Source organism: Bos grunniens, chromosome 5, assembly GCF_055505025.1.
Source record: "Bos grunniens cultivar Pamir isolate PY7600 chromosome 5, Bosgru_T2T1.0, whole genome shotgun sequence".
Classification (NCBI taxonomy): Eukaryota; Metazoa; Chordata; class Mammalia; order Artiodactyla; family Bovidae; genus Bos; species Bos grunniens.
The window spans coordinates 7,172,080-7,194,809 of record NC_141169.1 but is presented as its reverse complement, the minus strand read 5'-3'; the positions used below and the strand labels follow the sequence as shown (position 1 = coordinate 7,194,809).

Here is a 22,730-nt window from a genome sequence, read left to right as displayed (position 1 = left end):
GAGGTATCTAAAATAACCCAGACAGATCTGCTTCTGCACACAGTCAGGATTAGGATTTTGCGTGAGTGCTCAGTCATGTCCAGTACTTTGGGAACCCATGGACCGTAGCCCGCCAGGCTCCTCAGTCCTTATAACTCTTCAGGCAAGAATAAAGTGGGTTGCCATTTCCTATTCCAGGGGATCTTCCCAACCCATGGGTCAAGCCCGTGTCTCCTGTACTGGCAGGCAGATTCTTTACCACTGAGACACCTGGGAAGCCCATTAGGATTTGACTAGCATCTATTTAGTGGCATGTTATGTTATAACAGTACTGCAGGCATCCACCAGTATCTTGCATGTGCCCATCCTTGCTGTCTAACAATGTAAAGGGTATATTAAACAAGCAGAACTCATGGGATGATCGTGGAAGCAACTTGATTTTGTCTGCCAGTGTCCCTTTAGGCCTGGTCAATGGGGGTAAGACACATACACTTGTATGAAGGTAAAGTCAGGTGCTGAGGCCTCCCTGTTACTGTAAATAGTAGAAGTTCTATAATTTTAAGTTAAGACATTCTCGGTTCATGATGCAGAATGAGCATTTAAAATTTCCGCTGCCTGGGCTCTCTGTAGCCTGGTCAGCAATGACAATCCTTTGTCTCTTCTCTGCTGGGTGTCTCTCCTTTTCCAGTGAGCTGGCCTAGATTTCTATGCCCAGGAAGATCAAAGCAGGGGTGGTGCGAGAGGTGATTATCAGTTTAGTCGCTCAGTCATGTCCAACTCTTTGCGGCCCCATGAACTGCAGCACGCCAGGCCTCCCTGTCCATCACCAACTCCTGGAGTCCACCCAAACCCATGTCCATCAAGTCGGTGATGCCATCCAACCATCTCATCCTCTGCCATTCCCTTCTCCTCCTGCCCTCAATCTTTCCCAGCATCAGGGTCTTTTCCAATGAGTCAGCTCTTCGCATCAGGTGGCCAGAGTATTGGAGTTTCAGCTTCAACATCAGTCCCACCAGTGAACACCCAGGTGAAGGTGGCAGGTAAGCAGAGGTGATCAGGCCTCTCATATGGTGGGCCTGGTACGTGTTGGAGCTGTTTTACGTGAACAACTGCTCAGAAGCCTCTGCTTGGGAACACTTGCCAGAAGAAACTATCTTCCTCCAGCTGCTATTCTCTTTCAGTCGCTGGTTTTCCAACATATACTCCACAGAGCCTACTGGGCAGGATTTAGAACAGTCTATCTTCCAGTCTGCCACTAGCCCACATCCAGTGCCTGATTCTTCGCGAGAAGGCTCAACCCAACTCACGTGGCCTCTCCCTCCCCACTGTAGCGTCAAGCCCACACCGATCCCCCAGGCCAGAATCATGAACCAGCACCCTGCTCAACTGCAGGCAAGAGCTGAAGTGAGCAGCACCCTGCCCTTGCCCTTAGTGGCTCCTGGGAGGCAGAGGCCAGGAACCACAGCATAACTCTCCACAAAATCCATTTCTATTTCCACTCAGCACTTTCAAGGCTCTTTCAAGATCTGGTGGGTCCAAGGTCTCATAGTGTGTAACTGGTTTGCAAAACCTCCTTTACTGGATTTACAGAACACAACTGTAACTTGCTGCTGCATCCAAGCTCACCATTTAACATCCTGTTAAAACAGTTATAATCTTCCATTGTCCAAGATTTACATTTTCCTAGCTAAATGTTAGGGAATTTAATATCTCATCTTTAAGAAATTAATTTTTGATCGCTGTTAATTTTTTAGTATTATGATCAGTTTGATGAGTTTGATGTTCTTTCTGTCCTGAAAACGCTACTCAAATAAAGAAATCATACCTGAAGCTACAATAGTTTTCTTTTAACTCTCTCATATCTAAATCCTTGTTTGTAAATAACACAATGGTAGCATTCAGTTTGATTGGCTCTTTTATATAAGCAGTCAGTCATTCCCCAACTGTGCCCTGAAGAACTCGACTGCTGATAGATATTAGGAGTCAAAAGTGGGTAACTTTGGTAAAACATTAAATATCTAATTTTTTAACTACAGGATTTATTAGAGACCAAAATTTGCAAGAGGAAATATATATGCAAATTGTTTAAACCTGGTTTGATAGCAGGATCATTTTTTTTCCTTAGAGCATTTTACAAGTATTAGGTTCAGCGGAAGTTACTTTGAGAAACAATGAATTAATCTACCAAATAACCCTCTAAAACTTAGTCTTCACTGAATAGAAAAAGGACATTAGTTTCTAAAATCAGAGACTATAGGTGCTTTATATCTGTATTCACAATGCCTGCCACAAAATGTGCACCTAATAAAAATGGGGGAAGAATACTGGGTGATGAGTTAGCACAAAAACAGTTGACCCTTGAATAATACGGGCTTAAGCACGCTGACCCTCTATGCAGCTGAAAACCTCCATATAACTTAGAGTCTGCCCCTCACAGACTCCATGTTTGAGGTTCTTTCATATCCTTGTTCTGCATCCACCAATTCAACCAACCCCATATCATGTAGTAATGCTACCTGAAATAGTACCATTGCAGTAGTACTATTGAAAAAAAATATGTGATAAGTTCAAACCATGTTGTTTAACAGTCAATGATACATAATTTTTGAAAAACCTGTGCTCGCTTCGGCAGCACATATACTAAAATTGGAACGATACAGAGAACATTAGCATGGCCCCTGCGCAAGGATGACACGCAAATTCGTGAAGCGTTCCATATTTTAGGTTCGATGCACGGTACTGGATGCTTGGGGCTGGTGCACTGGGATGACCCAGAGGGAGGGTGGGGAGGGAGGAGGGAGGAGGGTTCAGGATGGGGAACGCGGGTATACCTGTGGTGGATTCATTTCGATATTTGGCAAAACTAACACAATATTGTAAAGTTTAAAAATAAAATAAAATTTAAAAAAATAAAAAAAAAGAAAGAAAAAAAAAAGAAAAACCTTAGTTGCATGGTTCTATATACACAATCGTTATTTCATAAATCACTGTGGTCTACAGCTTGGGTTTTTTCAGTTGAGAAGAATGGCATCTATGATGCCAAAAGCAAGATTGTCACAGTGTAGTCAGTCTTCTGGTATCTACAGTGCCATCAGTGCTTAGAACACTGACCACTGACAATCTTGCTTTTAACTATTAGTGGCATTCTATGCAACATTTTTTTTACTCTTAGCATCCCTTTCCAGTCCCCTTACAGCCTGGTCCCAACTTGACTCCCAAGCTATGCTAGCTATTGTTCACTGACCTTCAGCATTCAATGAACTCCTGAGTTCTTTATCACAGGGTCTGGGAACTACATTTTCCAGATCCCCAAGCTATCAGGTTCTAGATGTGATTCTGTCAATTAAATACACTCATGCAGGACTGGACTTCCCTGGTAGCTCAGCTGGTAAAGAATCCACCTGCAATGCAGGAGACCTACATTCAGTCTCTGGGTTGGAAAGATCCCTTGGAGGAGGGCATGGCAACCCACTCCAGTATTCTTGCCTGGAAAGTCCCATGGACAGAGGAGCCTGGCAGGCTACAGTCCATGGGTTTACAGAGAGTCAGATACGACAGTGACTAAGCACAAGCAGGATTAGGTAGACAGAAAAGAAGCTGAGGTTGTTCCTCCTCTTACACTAGAGCAGCTCACGAACAGACTGCAGCAGACTGTTTTGTACCACCCATCATTCATTCTACTGTTAAGTCAAAGACTATGTGCCAGCAATAACGTTGGCACTGGTTTCATGCTGTCCCAGCCATCATGAGGAAACAGCATCCCCCAACCCCTGGGTGGCGGCTATGGTGGCATGATCTAGGCACTTCACAACAACCCCAGTCTTCATTTCCTTTGCTTCGAGCAATTTTGTAAGCACTCAATTCCCTCTTTTACAACCTTCCTACTAGAAATACCTAGAGTATTTTCTAATTTCCACATAAAACACAGCAGTCTTATCTCTGCCACTCCTCCCATCGCCCTCCACCCATCTTTTGTCAATCACGCCACGCTGAGGGCTCATACTCTTCGTATCCTTCTCTGCATCTAGGCCTTTGCGCCAGACACAGTCTCTTCTTAAAATAGCCTCCTCCCAACCTCTTTTCTCTATCAGGCTCTATCATGCATCTTGCAACCTGAGTTTTTCCCACCTAGTGCCTAGCACTATGCCCAATGAATATGTGAATAAATCCTTATGTAATCCTTCAGTCAACCAAACTGAAGGATACATAACAGGGTACCCTAACTTTTCAAGGTTATTATATCTTAATATGCAAGGTTAACAAGAAAATAGTGAGTGCAATAAACAGCAGCTTCTCACCAGAATCAACATTTGATAGCTCTACCTATCCCACCAAAATCATGCTCATCATTTATTCACTGCATAAGCATTTACTGTGGCTCTTGCAAACAGCAATAGTCTTTGGAGGGAGGAGGTGGCATTTTTCCTTTTCCTCCCTCTCCTTATCTCTCTTTAATAATGGTAAAGAATTATAGAAATGTCAAGTTCACAAGTACCCTGAAAGTTTTCACATTCACTCTACTTTACAGAGAGGAAATAGAAGGGGCCTAAGGGACTCAGCCTGGGTTACACGCTACTTAACCACAAAGCTGAATGCAAGGCTCCCAGTAACCCAGTAACCCAGTCCAGCAGCCTTGTTCTTGCCATGCCACTTAGCAAGTGAAGGCAAAATCTTTTCACAAAGTGTTAAAGGAGTCCATACAAACCTATCCAGTTTTCAGGATGCATGAACTTTACAGACTCACCAAACTTGAGTGAGAAGAAAGTTATGACTTTATTCCCCAAGCAGCCCTTTCTTTATACAACAAGCTGAAACTGTGCAAAGCAATCTTAGCATCTGACCTGCGTTTTGAGAAATGTATCTGACATAGACAGGTAGAGAAACAGAGGTGGGAAGAGGGCATTTGAGGTAGCAAAATGGCTGGCAGAAAGGCATGGAGACATACTTACAATTGTTCTGTGACCTTTAAAATTTTTTATCAAAATATTTAAAACTTTCTTACTGTTGACTATAAATATTTAAGGAAATGAAAAAGTAAAACCAATACTGATTCAGTATGTTCTTTAAAACTTTAGAAACATTGAGAGCTAAAGTGTTTTATTTCTTTACAATAAAAACTTATCAAGAATAGTTTGAACAGTGCTTAACTTCTTATCCCATAAATTACAGTGAATACTCGTCATTTTTCTATGTCTTGATGGATTATTATAGTCCTTTCTAAGTTTGGATCAGCTTCCAAATTTCATCCTCTGCACTTTCAACTTCATGAAATATCTCTGTGAGGTCATTTAATAAGATGTTTTTCGCAGGCATCACTCTCTCTGGAGGCATCTTTATCTTTTTCATCACACTCACTTTCCTCACTTACAGTGATAAATTCACCTTCATTACGCTCTTTTAACTTCGTATCTATAGTCTCTCAAATGGTGGCAGGGCCAGGATCCCACAATCAATTATTTCTTCCTAACTGTACTTATGTTCAGCTCAAATTTCATCTCCACCATTTCTGCGTTCCTTTTTTAATTTGCTTCACTTTCATCTTTGTTGGCCAATTCTTTCTTTCCAGTACTGACTTTATTAAAATGTCATGTGTGTACATCATTGGGAAATATAGACGAAACATGACTACATGTTTTTCTGTCTGCATGAGCAGACTTTGTGCATGAATGCTTGAAAGAAGTGGTGTGATTAGTCATTGGTCATGGTAGGATCTGTTATTTATGTAGTGATTTGTAGACTGAAATTGATAACAGTGAAACTGATACTTTAATGCAATTACTCACACCTAATATATCACATCAGAGTAATTGATATTTGAACCATGTTATCAGGGGACTGGAGTTATATAACTAAACCATGATAACTGCCATGTCTGCATACCAGAACTGTTTGTATTTATATTCTGTGATTTAAATTAATTTCTGTTTTATGGCTTAAAGACTTAAACAAATGACATGATGCCATAAAACTCCTAGAAGGTATCACAGGCAAAACATTCTCTGACATAAATTATACCAGTATTTTTCTTAGGCCAGTCACCCATGGCAATAAAAATAAGAACAAAAATAAACAAATGGGGCTGAATCAAACTTACAAACTTTTGCACAGCAAGGGAAATCATAAACAAAAGGACAACCTACAGAATGGGAGAAAATATTTGCAAACAATGCAAATGACAAAGGCTTAATTTCCAAAATATACAAACAGCTCATACAACTCAACAAGAAAACCAAACAACCCAACCAAAAAATGCGCAGAAGATCTAAATAGTCATTTCTCCAAAGAAGACATACAGATGGCCAACAGCACATGAAAATACACTCAACATCACTAATTATCAGAGAAATGCAAATCTACAATGAAATACCAAAAATACGCCTCAAAACTGCAATGAATACCACCTCACACCAGTCAAAATGGTCCTTATAAAATTCTACAAATAACAAGTGCTGGAGAGCATGTGGAGAAAAGGGACTGTCCTACACCAGTGGGAGGAATGTAAGTCGGTGCAGCCACTATGGAAACCAGTATGGAAGTTTCTCAAAAAACTAAAAGTAGAATTACCATATGATCCAGCAATCACATTCCTAGGCATACATCTGGGCAAAACTAATTCAAAAAAATACATGAACTCCTATGTTCACAGCAACAGTATTCACAATATCCAAGACATGGAAATGATCTAAATGTCCATCAACAGATGAATAGATAAAGAAGATGTGGTGCATATATACAATGGAATACTACTCAGCTGTTAAAAAAAAGGGAAATAATGCCATCTGCAGCAACATGGATGCGTCTAGAGACTATCACACTAAGAACAAGAAAGACAAACACCATATGTGATCACTTACATGTGGAATCTAAACTATCAAATGAAACTATCTACAAAACTTACTCACAGAACAGACTTGGGGTTGTTGAGCAGGGAGTCCTAGAGGGATGGCCTGGGAGTTTGGGGTTAGCAGATGCAAACTGTTATACATAAGATGGACAAACAACAAGCCCTACTGTACGGCACAGGGAGCTATATTCAAATCTTGTGATAAACCATAATGGAAAATAATATACAAAAGAACACATGTATATACATATATATGTGTGTATATATATATAAATTGAATCACATTCTGCTGTACAGCAGAGATTAACATGACATTGTAAATCAACTATACTCTAACAAAAAATTAATTTCTATTTTAATCTTTCATTCTACCTATGGCAGAAATTAATCTCGGTCAATTCAGAATAATACCGGTCGATTCAGAACACTCTTCCCGACCCCAGCATACATTTCCTGCCACACTCTAGAAGCAGTATTTGTAGTGACATGTATTTAAAAACATAATTTGAACAGGCTTAAACAATAAAGGTCTGGTTTGCTTACATCACTAAAAGCACAGAGGTAGGACCATGAGCCAAGCTCATTTTCCCTTCGGTTCCTTAGGTTCTGCCTTACTCCCTACTCCATATGTTAGTTTAATCCACGGGTGGCAGCAATTACATTTCCACTCAAGACAAATTCAAACCTTAAAAGCTTCTGCACAACAAAGGAAACTATTAGCAAGGTGAAAAAACAGCCTTCAGAATGGGAGAAAATAATAGCAAATGAAGCAACCGACAAACAACTAATCTCAAAAATATACAAGCAACTCCTACAGCTCAACTCCAGAAAAATAAACGACCCAATCAAAAAATGGGCCAAAGAACTAAATAGACATTTCTCCAAAGAAGACATACAGATGGCTAACAAACACATGAAAAGATGCTCAACATCACTCATTATCAGAGAAATGCAAATCAAAACCACTATGAGGTACCATTTCACACCAGTCAGAATGGCTGCGATCCAAAAGTCTACAAATAATAAATGCTGGAGAGGGTGTGGAGAAAAGGGAACCCTCTTACACTGTTGGTGGGAATGCAAACTAGTACAGCCACTATGGAGAACAGTGTGGAGATTCCTTAAAAAACTGGAAATAGAACTGCCTTATGATCCAGCAATCCCACTGCTGGGCATACACACTGAGGAAACCAGAAGGGAAAGAGACACGTGTACCCCAATGTTCATTGCAGCACTGTTTATAATAGTCAGGACATGGAAGCAACCTAGATGTCCATCAGCAGATGAATGGATAAGAAAGCAGTGGTACATATACACAATGGAGTATTACTCAGCCATTAAAAAGAATACATTTGAATCAGTTCTAACGAGGTGGATGAAACTGGAGCCTATTATACAGAGTGAAGTAAGCCAGAAGGAAAAACATAAATACAGTATACTAACGCATATATATGGAATTTAGAAAGATGGTAACAATAACCCGGTGTACGAGACAGCAAAAGAGACACTGATGTATAGAACAGTCTTATGGACTCTGTGGGAGAGGGAGAGGGTGGGAGGATTTGGGAGAATGGCATTGAAACATGTAAAATATCATGTAAGAAACGAGTTACCAGTCCAGGTTCGATGCACGATACTGGATGCTTGGGGCTGGTGCACTGGGACGACCCTCCCCAGGTATGGGGAGGGAGGAGGGAGGAGGGTTCAGGATGGGGAACACATGTATACCTGTGGCGGATTCATTTTGATATTTGGCAAAACTAATACAATTATGTAAAGTTTAAAAATAAAATAAAATTAGGAAAAAAAAAGAAAGAGAAAAAACAACTTGTTGGAAATTCTTCCAAAGGAATAAAAAAGGGCTTTCTCAGAGTTTCTTCATAAAAATCTCTCTTCGATTCATATTGGTTCCAGTTGCATTACAAGCCCATTTCTTGACCAATTACTGGTGAGGGATAGAGGATTACCTTTATTCCGTTTAGTCCTATCTTTGGAACTGAAAGCTATGGGCTCTACAGGGGAGGAGTTGACACTTGAACAAATTGGGTTCTACTGGAATGGGAAAAGCAGGAAATAGATGCTGGCTGGCAACAGCAATTTCACTACAGCCCCACCTCCTCTCCCTGCAGTCACATGGCACCAGGGCGTCAGGAAGGACATATGGGTTCTCGGTCCTTATTTGTTCAAACTGACATCAGCCCAGGTGTAGACTTTCCCTTCCAGTCTTTGGTCCCTATTGCCCTTTTGACATCCGCTGTGCCTTCCTTGGGGCTAAGTCCAACCCACTGGCCTTCCCTGCTGAGTCTTTCTCATCTAACCTCATCTCTAAGTCTGCTGGTTCTCAGTCCCACGTTCACCACATCACTCACAGCCGCTAGGAAAGCCACTAGTCTCCTAGGATGATGATCTTTCATCTGCCTCGAGCACCATTTAGGGGCTTAGGAGAGTCTTGTGAAGCTGTCTCTGGTTCGCTCTGCCAAGATAGTTTCAGCTAAGGCTGGGTCACAGAGTCATTTTTTGTTGAGTCTGAACCTCTGGAGCTACCATTTGTAAAGCTTCAACTTAGTGTGCAAAAGTAATTAGCTTTTCAATCATTTAGAAGGCATAAATCTTAGAGAAACTCTTGTCTTAAAGGTAAAGATACATATAAAAGTGTTTTCATCATTCCACTATTTGTAACAGTAAAAAGCTATAAATGAACCAAAGCTGCAACAACATGGATAAAGAGTGATCTATTTGTATCCCATGCTACTATTGAATACTTTAAATAACCAGATCCATATGCATCAACATAGATACATCTAAAACATAAGGTTGAGTGGAAAATGTTGTAGAAAAATATATAAAATATATATAAAAACATATTTTAAAGCACTTTGTAATAAATACATGAAAGAATAGACACAAACAAATGTTATTATACATTAGCATCATAATAGGGTTTTCTCAAAAGGTAGGGGTTTATAAAGGAAATGAGATAGGATTAGTGGAGTGGCTAGAGCTGCATCTATAATGTTTTCTTTCTTTTTTAACAAAGGGATCTGAGGTCAATATGGCAAATGTTAACAGCTGGTAATTCTAGGATATAAGTAGTCATGTCTTTCTTATATTAATCTCTGTACTTTTCTGTATGCTGGAAATATTTTATAATTTTAAAATTAAAACAGGTACTTTAATAATAATAGAAAACAATTACCGTGTGTTGACTATAAATCAGCGGTTCCTTGAACTGGGGTTTTATGGGTGTGAGGTTGTACTATGGGTCAGAATATCCGCTATTTCTTCTTAGAGGAAGTTTGTACTTCCTCACCATGTCAAACTCAGCAGAGGCCATGAACTTACTTTTTCTAAAGACATGTAGACAGAAGTGACACATGTCCCCAGAAGCCAGAGTTTTAAGAGAAGGCACGTGGTTTTCTATGCCTGTTTTTCCCTCTGCCAACAATCCAGCTGTCCCAGAGAGGCACTGCTCTGTCATGGTCTTAAGCAAGGAGCAGAAGCATATCCAACCTGCAATGAACACAGAGCATGAGCAGAAGTGAAGCTTGTTCTCATCACTGAGATTTGGACTTATTACCTCAGCCTAATTCAGGCTATCCTAACTGGCACAATTCAAAAGCACCTTAAGTGAGGCACCAACATAGTATAGGCTTTCAAAATCACTAACATCTCCTAGCATCATCTTTTTTTTTTTTTTTTTCCAATTCAGAAGACAATCCAAAAAAAAAAAAAAAAAACAAAAAAAAAGAGGAAGAGTTATTTAAATTTAACATTTGGAAAATTTAACTATGCTCCCCTCAGCCCCTACTGCCATGGTCCTATTTAGTACCAGAGGGGAAGCTTCATCATAGTCTGGCTTTTGGAATAAACCAGTGATTTCAACCTGATATGCACAAAGACTTTGCAAGGGACAGGTACACACTCAAATAACTTAAAGAGAATATACTCCCCTTTTACCTTCAAATTCCATTTGTATTTACTGCCTAAGCTGATAATCTTGGTGATTTATAAAACTGAGAAACGTGATGGCCTGGGTCACCCCTGCTCAGCTGCAGTGCTGGTGTAACTGTGGGGTTAGGTCATGTTGTATTGCACTGTATTGTCAGAGTACTCTGTGTCTGTCTCCCCTTTCTCTCGTTAAAAAAAGAAGAGCACAAAATTATAAAGTAATTAGCCTCCAATTAAAATAAATCAGTTAATTTAAAAAAAGAAAAAGAAGAGCTTGGGGTACTCCCTGGGCCTAGTGGTTAGGACTCGGTGCATTCACTGCTGTGGCCCAGGTTCAAGCACTGGTTGGGGAACTAGGAGCCCATGAGCCGAAACAGATTTCCCAAAAAAAAAGAACTGAATGCCTACATAACTGAAGATTACAGAGGTACACTGTTTGGGATATAAATATCTATGGGACGTCCATCACAGGGACAATTTTAAATATTGACATCTGCGCTGAGAAAGTAAATGATTCTAATGACTGGATTTCTAACCCTTTTGCAGGTCAGGTAGCTTTCAATTGTTTTGCTCTTAATAGTTCTAAAGCAAAACTAAGACAGGTGCCCACTGATCATTAAAAATATGTATCTTGAAAGAGTACTAGGTTATATCTAGCAAGTGATTTAGAAACCATTCAAATAATTGAGTTACATTGAGTTAATAAAAGTTCTTCCAATCCTATTACTTCCTGTGAATGAAAGTTTGTTGAGGCTTAAAGCTAGAAAAAATGATAAATATAGAGAATATGAATATATGGACACTGACCTCTCTTTCTAGCAATGAATATTTATCATAGATAATTGAATTAATTTTTTAATCCCTATATATCTATGATGGATATTTCCAAATAAAACACTGCTTTTTAATTTTTAATAATTATTAATCAACACTTAAATTTTTAATCAATTGTAAAGGTAGAAAATGCAGATAACTAAAGCCGCTAGTCACATAAATATTTTGTTATATATAATGTTATATATATTCCTCTGTAACAAAAATAAGTATGTAAATTAGAATTTAAATATAACATTGTATACTTATACAAAAGATATATATGACAGAGGATAAGATGGCTGGATGGCATCACTGACTCGATGGACGTGAGTCTCAGTGCACTCCGGGAGTTGGTGATGGACAGGGAGGCCTGGCGTGCTGCTATTCATGGGGTCGCAAAAAGTCGGACACTACCGAGCGACTGATCTGATCTGATCTGATCTATATATATCCTCCCCCTCCAGCCTGTTAGGCTCCCAGCATTGTCCACACGGTGGCAGCAGTGTCTGTGCAGAAGGATGGATCTCCGAATCTAGAGGACTTCTAAATCATTCCCATATTTCATTTGCAATTAACATATTAAATAAACAGTTTACATATTGCATTAGAACAGTAAAATGTCCACTGTGACTTCCCACTGCTGCATTGTAAAATATTTCATTAAATTTTCACTCATGAAGCAAATAAGCTATGGTTATAAATACCAGAGCTATGTAAATCTCTTTTCACCCACCTAATGCCCTGGGCATTAAATTAGTTTTTAACACTCCTCTCTGCTTTTCTCTTCTTCACTGTTTACACAGTCTCTGGCCACCCCCCAGCTTCAGTTACTAAGCAACTAAAAGAGCTTCCTTGTTTTTGAATACTAACCAATAACTGCCCTCATTTTCTCTAATGAGAACATGGCTGCCGCCCAAATTACCTCCTTTTCCTGAAAAACAGAGCAGGAGGCTTATGACTTATGCTAATAGTAAAGCAAATCACATCTCAATCAATAAATGGAGGAAAAAGAAACCCAGAATGTTTGAACAACTCTGAACATACTACCCAACACTGTGCCAGTACGGGTTTACTTTGCCTTACTTTGAAAAATCAGGATATCATTACCTGTCACAGGCTACCTAGCACAGGCTGGGTACTGTGCTAAGTGCTTCCCATTTACTATTGCTTTTAATTTTCAAAATATTACTTCTTTTCATACTCAACCCTATTTTTTTAAGGTTTTTACAACACTAGACAGAGTAACAGTATAAGATACAGTTGAGTGCAATTTTCTTCATTTCTTGTTTTTGAGAAAGGACTATTGCCAAAAGGGAAGAGGGAATAGGAGACTTTGACAGGTAACATCCACCAATCATTCTTAGGCAAATCGACTTTTTTTTTTTTTTTAACTTTAATTTTTCAGCTTGGAAAACAGACCCATAGAAGTTAAATGATTTGCCTAAGTCATAGAGCCATCAAATGACAGATTTAGATTATGACTTGAACACCATTACGGTACATACTGCCTCTTGCTCATATTAGCTTCAGAATGTGGCAGGAATTACTATCTTAGCTTATCAATTCATAAAAAGGTGGAGTTTTTTCCAACATCTAAAAAAGTATGGTGAGAATTTCTATAGTAAAACTCTAGTAGGCTCTCCTCTATACATGAACAAATGTTCTCAGTCCCTGGGCAAGCAGTTACACTGACCCAAGTTTAATCTTTGCTTTCTCACTTGTATAATCTGAGAAAGTAAGAAAGTCACCTCCTCACTTTGAGCCTCAGTTTTTCCTCTATTAAAAAAAAAAAAAAAAGAGCATCTATTATATAGAGATGATTTGAAAATTAATGTTGTATGTTCATCAGGATGTGTTCAACTGTTGCAACCCAAGGACTCACAAATGTATCACAGTTCAAACAGTACACGGTATTTCTAGGCAAGCATGCCTCTTTGGCCTCAAACCTCTCCTTCAAGGCAGCAGGTTGCTAGCCCTGGTGCTACCTTCAATAAGTGACTTTCAGCAACATCTGGGACATCAGCGCCATCCAGGTAAGCTAGATGTGGGAGAAAGCATCAGAGAAGCAAGTTTAGGAGGCTTTTTAAAGTCACCAGAGAGGGAACACCTCATCTCTACTCACGTTCCATTCGCTGGCACTCAGGCACCTAGATGCAACCATCCAGAGGCCGGGGGTGTAACCTGACTGAGGGCCCGGGAGGACAGGGGCCTCGAGTGTGGGGATGTCTCGGCCTCTGCCAAGGGATCGTGTTTCTGTGACCGTTTCTCACCACACAGAGTAAGAGTTTAGTCAGTGCTGCTTTCTTGTCTCCTTCTCTTCTTTCCTGCTTTTTGTCTTTCTCTTTCTATTATCCATTCATCTACATAGAAAATCTTTCTCGTATAAGACATAACCATTGTTTACAGTGTGATAATTCTTCAATTCACATTCAAACACTTTTATAAGAAACAACATTTTGTCAAGCAGGCATTTAAGTCTTCTCAATAAATATTAGCTATTTTCATTATGATTATGATTTCCTCTTTTCTAAGTTTTCATTGGTTTTGAAATGCTTGATCTACTAAGTTGCAAAATAAAGAAATATTCAAAACAATCCTGAATTCTCCGTGTTTCACTTTGTAAATATTCTAGAATAGCATACATTCTCAGAGTTGGAAGGGCCTCTGAAGGTCAATTTGACAAATATCCTCAGTTCAGAGGTAAGAAAAAGTATAAATTCAGGTGATATGCCCCAAATCCCACACCAATCCCTGCCGGGACCAGGGCTTTGGATATCTAGTCAAGTTCTTATCAGTTGTAAGAACAAGAAATGGTTGTAATTATTGAAGAGGTGCATGCAAAGCACTTTCAGAACCCACAGAAACTTAACAGAAATGTAGGAACAATTCTGATATCCTCAGAAGCCTGAGGTTAAAATGACAGTTTTATATAGAATCAACATCATTTTAGGCTGAAGTCATTTATCAAATTAGCTAAATAATTTCAAGGCAAGAAAAAATTAGGAGAATTGACTTTTGATGGGGGCCACCATGAGAATTGGGGAAGGTCCAGACTGGGGAATGAGGAGGGGTTTTGAAAGACAAACCTAAGTGGAGCAGAAGATAGTTGCATGGGGCAAGGAAGGGTAGGAGGAGCTTCAATAGCCAAGAACCAACATAAAGCCTTTGAACATCTCAGACAGAGGGTCTATCAACCTTATTTATTAAATGCATAAGAGTTTATATAGCAAAAAAAAAAAAAAACACACTCAGAAGGCAGCACAGCATTTTGAAGATTAGCATGTTAATGCTCAGAGAGCAAAATGACTTGCCAGAAGAAATAACACAGCTGGGACTTGAACCTGGTCTTTGGACTTTGAATCCATTAAACTTTCAACTAACATAGGGTATAAGAAAGGGAGCATGGTGTTACTAAGGACTGACTTCGTTCACTTCATGAACTCACTGCGACAGGCCGTTGGTAGACATTGTAAATATGGCCTCAATTCTCCACTCACCCTCATTTGTTCATTGCTCACTGCAATGCAACTTTACAGTTCCTCCTATGGATTGGTAGAGTCCATTTTCCCACATCTTAAATCCTACTGGCCTAGTGACTTGCTCTGGCTAATAAAATGAAGCAGAAATGATGGCATGCCAATTTGAAGCCAGACTGTAAAAGACTTCATGTGGTCCAGCTTTCCCAACTTTGAACTTCTGCCTCCAAATTAAGGAACATTTTAGTCTAGCCAGCTGGAAAATGAGAGACCGGTGTAGAGATTATCTGTGCCAACAGAGACCTTCCTAAACTAGCCAGATCTCAACCAACCCACCAGCTAACAGGAAACACATGAAGAACCCAGACAACATCAGTCAACCCTGGCTCAGGTCAGCAGACCTGCCAAGTAGACTCAGGTATTAACATAACAACGGCTGTCTTAAGCCATTACATTTTGTGATGATTTGTTACTCAGCAAATGCTAACTGATACAAGGGAAATCTTGCTTCAGAACTTTCTTGAGGATCAGTATAGCCCAGGAATCCATAAAGATTCACCCAAACATTATAGGAATATATTGAAAATTTATGCCGACTACCTCTAGTTTCCAGTTTCCTTAGGTAACTAACAAAATGCATATTTCTCCTGCTTCTGCCAAAGTATAAAATATCATTAAGTGAAAAAAACAAAAATTTCTCCTCTCCATCACAGCTATACTTCAATAAATAAATGCCAAAAAAAAAATCTTAAAAAATTAATCCTAAGAGCCTCAAATAATTAGGTGATCAAGGAGTCTCAATGTTTTAATTCAACCTTGTCTGCTTTATGTATAAATCAAGGCATAAAGATGTTAATAGGGTCATGTACTCACCATCCTCATTTCCTTGGAAAACATCAAAAGTGAATGAAAAGAATACTTTTTTAGTTCAGAAATAGAAAAGTTGCTAGGGCTTTGAGAGGTAAGATCAGGTCAAAAACTGATGGCTGAAAAAGATATCTCATTCCTTTCAGTCTGTAAGTCTCCCCTCCTTCCTGAACAATTGGTCTTGTGTAACAGGCTCGCCTGTAGAGTATTAGTTCTAGACACCAACTCATCTTCCGATTTTGCTGAGTTTGGAGTCTGGAGGGTCAAGTTTCAAGAAAACCAGGCAAAGTCATTTATGAGTTACATGAGAGTGAAAATTCCGTATGGTTTCTGACTTGTAAAAAGTAGAATAATATTTTTTTTTCAACTCTAATCTTCTCCACCCAAACTTGTTTTCTCAAAGTGTAACCTTGTCTTGTGGTTACTCTCTAAAAGAAAGTATTTTAAAAGGTCTCTTTTAGAAATGAAAAAGTTTTTCAAGTGCACTTTTAGTCTGTGTCAGCAAGTATTTCCACGTGCTATTTGCCAGCAGGCTATTGTACTGTACGATTTGCTCAAGGCAGACTGCCCTTCTTTAGAGCTACAGTAGATGAAAAAAGGAGAGTGACTTGATAGTTACATTTTAAATCTAGTTAATATTGAAAACATTTAAATAGAGTGTAAGGAATTCAGTGCTCTTATGCCACAGGCCAATAATTCTCTCACTTAATTTAGGAGATGGTGTTGTCCCATGGCTGGGAGCATGGGTTTGACACTCCAGTTCCAGCTCTGCCATTCATTGCTATTTGACTTCAGCTTCCTCCTCTGTAAAATGGGAATGATATTAATGTCCGGAGTGGCTTTTAGGGAGGGTTGCTGGGTACATAATAATAAGTGGCCAACAATCATTGTGCTGAGCACTGCACTAAAAGTACAACACCTCATTTAAATCTCAGATGAGGAATTGAGGCTTGGGAGTTTCATGCTTAGGCTACAGCTTGCAAATAGCAGAGCTGATATTTGTGCTCCACTGTGTCTGATTCAAAACCTCCATGCTCTTCCTCTTCTCTTTGTGACAGCTTTTTACAGATGAAAAGAAGGCTCTAGGGAGTTGTTGGGACACAAGAAAACAGGAATGTGGATTGCTGATTCCTCTCGTGGAGGGGAGTCACTTACCAACCTTGCTTTGGGTGGTGAGTGAGAAAGAAACTTTTATTATGCTCAAGCCATTGTATTAGATTGGCCGGAAAGTTTGTTCAGGTTTTTCCGTTTATTGTTGTTCAGTCCCTAAGTCGTGTCACATTCTTTGAGATCCCATGGACTGCAGCACACCAAGCTTCCCTGTCCTTCACTATCTCGCAGAGTTTGCTCAAACTCATGTCCATTGAGTCAGTGATGTCTTGCAACCATCTCATCCTCTGTCATCCCCTTCTCCTCCTGCCCTCAGTCTTTCTCAGCATAAGGGTCTTTTCCAGTGAGTCAGTTCTTTGCATCAGGTGGCCAAAGTATTAGCGTTTCAGCTTCAGCATCAGTCCTTCCAATGAATATTCAGGGTTGATTTCCTTTAAGATTGACTTGTTTGATCTCTTTGCAGTCCAAGGGACTCTCGAGAGTTTTCTCCAGCATCACAGTTCAAAAGCATCAATTCTTGGGTGTTTAGCCTTTGTTATGTGAGAAGTCCAACTCTCATATCCATACTTGACTACTGCTTCCTCCCGTACTGGATTAGTGTCACTAGCCCTGCAAGCTAATCACAAATATTCAATTCTAGGCTCATGTGGCCCATTCACCAGTAGGTGGAAACTCAGATAAAGAAAGGATGTCTTCACAGGCCAGCCTGGGCACTCCATAGAGTGAAAAGAACTCTCAGATCCACTTACAACTGACAAGTAGCAACCATCATGGAAAATGACTCCATTCAATCTTCTACGTCAGCGGAGGCAATGACGCCACGTGGCCTTGCGTCACATGAAGAAAGACACACAGTTACCATCTTCCCTCATTATCCTGATGAGATGAGAATCTTGACATCCACCCAACCACCAGAGAGCGAGCCTCAAAGGGGCAGGTGTCCCTTCACTGACATGCCATGAGGAGCATGTCCCTGTGTCTAGGAGACCATCCTATGTCTAAATTTCACTTTCTGCCAGAATCTTGGGGCAGAGAAGCTGCTCTGCAATCTGCGTGGCAGGCCGGGAGGGTGAGATCATTTCTTTATCCCCTTTGCATTGCCTTCCCCCAACCCCTTAAATCCCAGTAGTGCTACAACTCTTCGAGTGTTCAGTTGTATGTCATTCTCCAGAGGTAAAATTCTCCTCCAAGGCTCCCCCTTGCCATCTAATGTTGCTCAAGATTTTCTAATTGTGTCTTAATATTTCCTATAATGGACTAGATACCACAAATAGAAGTGCTGATGATTCCTAAGGCAATCTTGCTCATAGTGTATATTTTCAAGTTTCTAGTAAAGTCCCTTTGGTGTCTCTTGGGTCCAGTCACCACACTCATAACCAGACGGCCAAGTTCATGAAAATCTTCCATAACACAATAAATTGCACTCTAGTGTGTCCTCATTTATTTGGCTGAATTGGTGCTACTTGGCTACAGCTGTATGACCCTCACAGTATTTCCTGGAATAACGTTTACTCTATTGCAAAATATTACAAACCACATTGCTTCACAGTAATATTCAGCTAGTATTTTAAGTCCAGTATGCCTGGCACACCTAAACTTTTTCCAGCTTTTCTCCTGTTCTTCTGTATCTGAGGAAAATGGGCAAGTAGGAGTTATTCAGAGAAGTGGATATAGTTCTTTGGAAAATGCTATTTTTTTCTGAACCACAATTCAACCAAAGTTACTGGAATCTCTACCAAGGTTTGTAGGGATTTAAGCATATATATATATAAATATATATGTTTTTTTCTTTCTCTCCCTCTCTTTTTAAGCGATTCCTCAGTGCTATAGCTCAGAAGTTGACAAGCTATATAAGCCTGAGCAAATCCAGCCTGCAGACTGTTTTTGTCAATAAAGTTTTATGGAAACATAGCCATGATCACTTGTTATATATTGTCTGTGGTATTCTCACACTATAGCAGAAGAGTAGATGGCCCACAAAGACTGGTGTTCATTCAGTTCAGTTCAGTTGCTCAGCCGTGTCCAACTCTTTGTGACCCCATGAGCTGTAGCACACCAGGCTTCCCTATCCATCACCAACTCCTAGAGCTTGCTCAAACTCATGTCCGTCGAGTCGGTGATGCCATCCAACCATCTCATCCTCTGTTGTCCCCTCCTCCTGCCTTCAATCTTTCCCAGCATCAGGGTCTTTTCAATGAGTCAATTATTTGCATCAGGTGGCCAAAGTATTGGAATTTCAGCTTCAGCATCAATCCTTCCAATGAATATTCAGGACTGATCTCCTTTAGGATTGACTGGTTTGATCTCCTTGCAGTCCAAGAGACTTTCAAAAGTCTTCTCCAATACCACAGTTCAAAAGCATCAATTCTTCAGCACTCAGCTTTCTTTATAGTCCAACTCTCACATCCATGCATGACTACTGGAAAAATCACAGCCTTGACTAGATGGACCTTTGTCAGCGGGTAATGTCCCTGCTTTCTAATATGCTGTCTAAGTTGGTCATAGCTTTTCTACCCAGGAGCAAACGTCTTTTAATTTCATGGCTGCAGTCACCATCAGGTGATTTTGGAGCCCAAGAAAATAAAGTCTCTCACTGTTTCCACTGTTTCCCCAACTATTTGCCATGAAGTGATGGGACCAGATGCCATAATCTTAGTTTTCTGAATGTTGAGTTTTAAGCCAACTTTTTCACTCTCCTCTTTCACTTTCATCAAGAGGCTCTTTATTCTTCGCTTTCTGCCATAAGGGTGGGGTCATCTGCGTATCTGAGGTTATTGATATTTCTCCTGGCAATCTTGATTCCAGCTTGTACTTCATACAGCCTGGCATTTTGTATGACATACTCTGCGTATAAGTTAAATAAGGAAAGTTGCAATATACAGCCTTGACATGCTCCTTTCCCAATTTGGAACCAGTCTGTTGTTCCATGCCCAGTTCTAACTGTTGCTTCCTGACCTGCCTACAAATTTCTCAAGAGGCAGGTAAGGTGGTCTGGTATTCCCATCTCTTGAAGAATTTTCCAGTTTGTTGTGATCCACACAGTCAAAGGCTTTGATGTAATCAATAAAGCAGAAGTAGATGTTTTTCTGGAATTCTATTGCATTTTCTATGATCCAGAGGATGTTGGCAATTTGGTCTCTGGTTCTTCTGTCTTTTCTAAATTCAGCTTGAACATCTGGAGGAAGTTCACATACTATTGAAGCTTGGGTTGGAAAATTTTGAGCATTACTTTACTAGCATGTGAGATGAGTGCAATTGTGTGGTAGTTTGAGCATCTTTGGCATTGCCTTTCTTTAGGATTGGAATGAAAACTGACCTTTTCCAGTTCTGTGGCCACTGCTGAGTTTTCCAAATTTGCTGGCATATTGAGTGCAGCATTTTCACAGCATCATCTTTTAAGATTTGAAATAGCTCAGCTGGAATTCCATCACTTCCACTAGCTTTGTTCATAGTGATGCTTCCTAAGTAAGGCCTACTTGACTTTACATTCCAGGATGTCTGGCTCTAGGTGAGTGATCACACCATCGTGGTTATCTGGGTCATGAAGATCTTATTTGTAGAGTTCTTCCGTGTATTCTTGTCATTTCTTAATATCTTCTGCTTCTGTTAGGTCCATACCATTTCTGTCCTTTATTGAGCCCATCTTTGCATGAAATGTTCCCTTGGTATCTCTAATTTTCTTGTAGAGATCTCTAGTCTTTCCCATTCTATTGTTTCCCTCTATTTGTTTGCACTGATCACTGAGGGAGGCTTTCTTATCTCTCCTTGCTATTCTTGGGAACTCTGCATTCAAATGGGTGTGTCTTTCTTTTTCTCCTTTGCCTTTTGGTTTTCATTATCTGATCCTTTATAGGAAAAGTTTGATGACTTCTATAGATGAAAGACTTAATCAGTTTGTATCTGTGAGGTTGAGGCTAAGATGGAAGCGATGAATTCCACATGATTGACAGGCAGTTTATACTCAGGATTTCTCCTCTGTTCAGGCTTGAATACTGTCCCCTCCCCCACAAAATTCATGTCTATCTGGAACCTGTGGAAGTGACCTTACTTGGAAACAGGGTCTTTGCAGATGTAATCAAGTTAAGATGAGGCCATATTGGACTTGGATGGGCCCTAGGTTCAATGGCTGTGGTCCCCATAAGGAGACAGAAGCTTGGAGATCCCATAAAAGAAGGCTATGTGCCAACAGAGGCGAAGATTGAAGTGATGCTACTATAGCCAAAGAATGCTAAGGATTGCCTGAGCCGCTAGAAACAGGAAGAGGCAAGAAATAATTCTTTCCTAGAACCTTCCCGAGGGAGGATGGCCCTGCTGACACCTTGATTTCACCTTTTTGGCCTCAGGAAGTGTGAGAGAACAAATTTCTGTTGTTTTTAAGCCACCTTGTTGACAGCTATTTGTTACAGCAGCCCTAGGAAACTAATAAAGTTCAGCTGTAAACTAAACGATTCGGGTTTTAGCTGTACAGCCCTTTGACTACTTTTCTCTACACCATGAAAGGATGACCAAGCAGCTAATGAAATTGCAGTGCACTGATGCACCGAAAATTTTTTAAATGTGCAGATGACACCACCCTTATGGCAGAAAGTGAACAGAAAGTGAAGAGGAACTAAAAAGCCTCTTGATGAAAGTGAAAGAGGAGAGTGGAAAAAGTTGGCTTAAAGCTCAACATTCAGAAAACTAGGATCATGGCATCTCGTCCCATCACTGCATAGGAAATAGATGGGGAAACAGTGGAAACAGTGTCAGACTTTATTTTGGGGGGCTCCAAAATCACTGCAGATGGTGATTGCAGCCATGAAATTAAAAGACACTTACTCCTTGGAAGGAAAGTTATGACCAACCTAGACAGCATATTGAAAAGCCAAGATATTACTTTGCCAACAAAGGTCCGTCTAGTCAAGGCTATGGTTTTTCCAGTGGTCATGTATGGATGTGAGAGTTGGACTGTGAAGCTGAGTGCCAAAGAATTGATGCTTTTGAACTGTGGTGTTGGAGAAGACTCCTGAGAGTCCCTTGGACTGCAAGGAGATTCAACCAGTCCATCCTAAAGGAGACCAGTCCAGGGGGCTCATCAAAAGGACTGACACTGAGGCTGAAGCTCCAATACTTTGGCCACCTCATGTGAAGAGTTGACTCATTGGAAAAGACCCTGATGCTGGGAGGTGAAAGGTTGTTGCTGAACGAAAAGACGCCAGGATTCTTGGCCTCCAGAGGAGAAGAATTCAATCCAGGGCCAGAGACAAGGCTTGATCGCTCAGAGCTTTTGTGTAATGAAGTTTTATTAAAGTATAAAGGAGATAGAGAAAGCTTCTGACATAGGCATCAGAAGGGGGCAGAAAGAGTACCCCCCTGCTAGTCTTCAGCTGGATGTTATATAGTCACTAACAGTCTGTTAATGAAAGAAAGGAATGTCTTAAAACTCAGAATGGCACCAGTCCTCTCACCCATAAGATGCATTTGGGGATAATCTTGACACCAGACGATTCATCCCAGGCCATAAAATGATTAACTTGAATCTTGTAGAAGGGCAGATTACCATACAAATAGTTTTGTTTACATAGATTAGGGGAAACGATATATCTGAGTATAACATACTGGTTTGTCAAGTAGGTTCTGACCCATTAGGCAGAACCGACTTGAAGACAGAGTTTGGGATAAATGCATAGCACATTAGCATAGCTTAAGAC

The 22,730-nt window shown here is 40.1% G+C and overlaps 1 long non-coding RNA gene and 1 other non-coding gene across 5 annotated transcripts in view; one reads left to right on the top strand and one right to left on the bottom strand.

Annotated features, from left to right (window-relative positions):
- LOC147371286 (uncharacterized) overlaps positions 1–22,730 on the bottom strand; it is a 194,721-nt gene that overhangs the window by 68,378 nt on the left and 103,613 nt on the right. For all 4 annotated transcript variants that reach the window (XR_015163423.1, XR_015163422.1, XR_015163421.1 and 1 more), the window contains exon 2: positions 10,166–10,333. This is a non-coding gene — a long non-coding RNA (uncharacterized LOC147371286). The remainder of the gene's footprint in view (positions 1–10,165; positions 10,334–22,730) is intronic.
- Positions 2,596–2,702, top strand: LOC147371289 (U6 spliceosomal RNA). Its single transcript, XR_015164994.1, has one exon. It is a non-coding gene; the product is annotated as a U6 spliceosomal RNA (small nuclear RNA).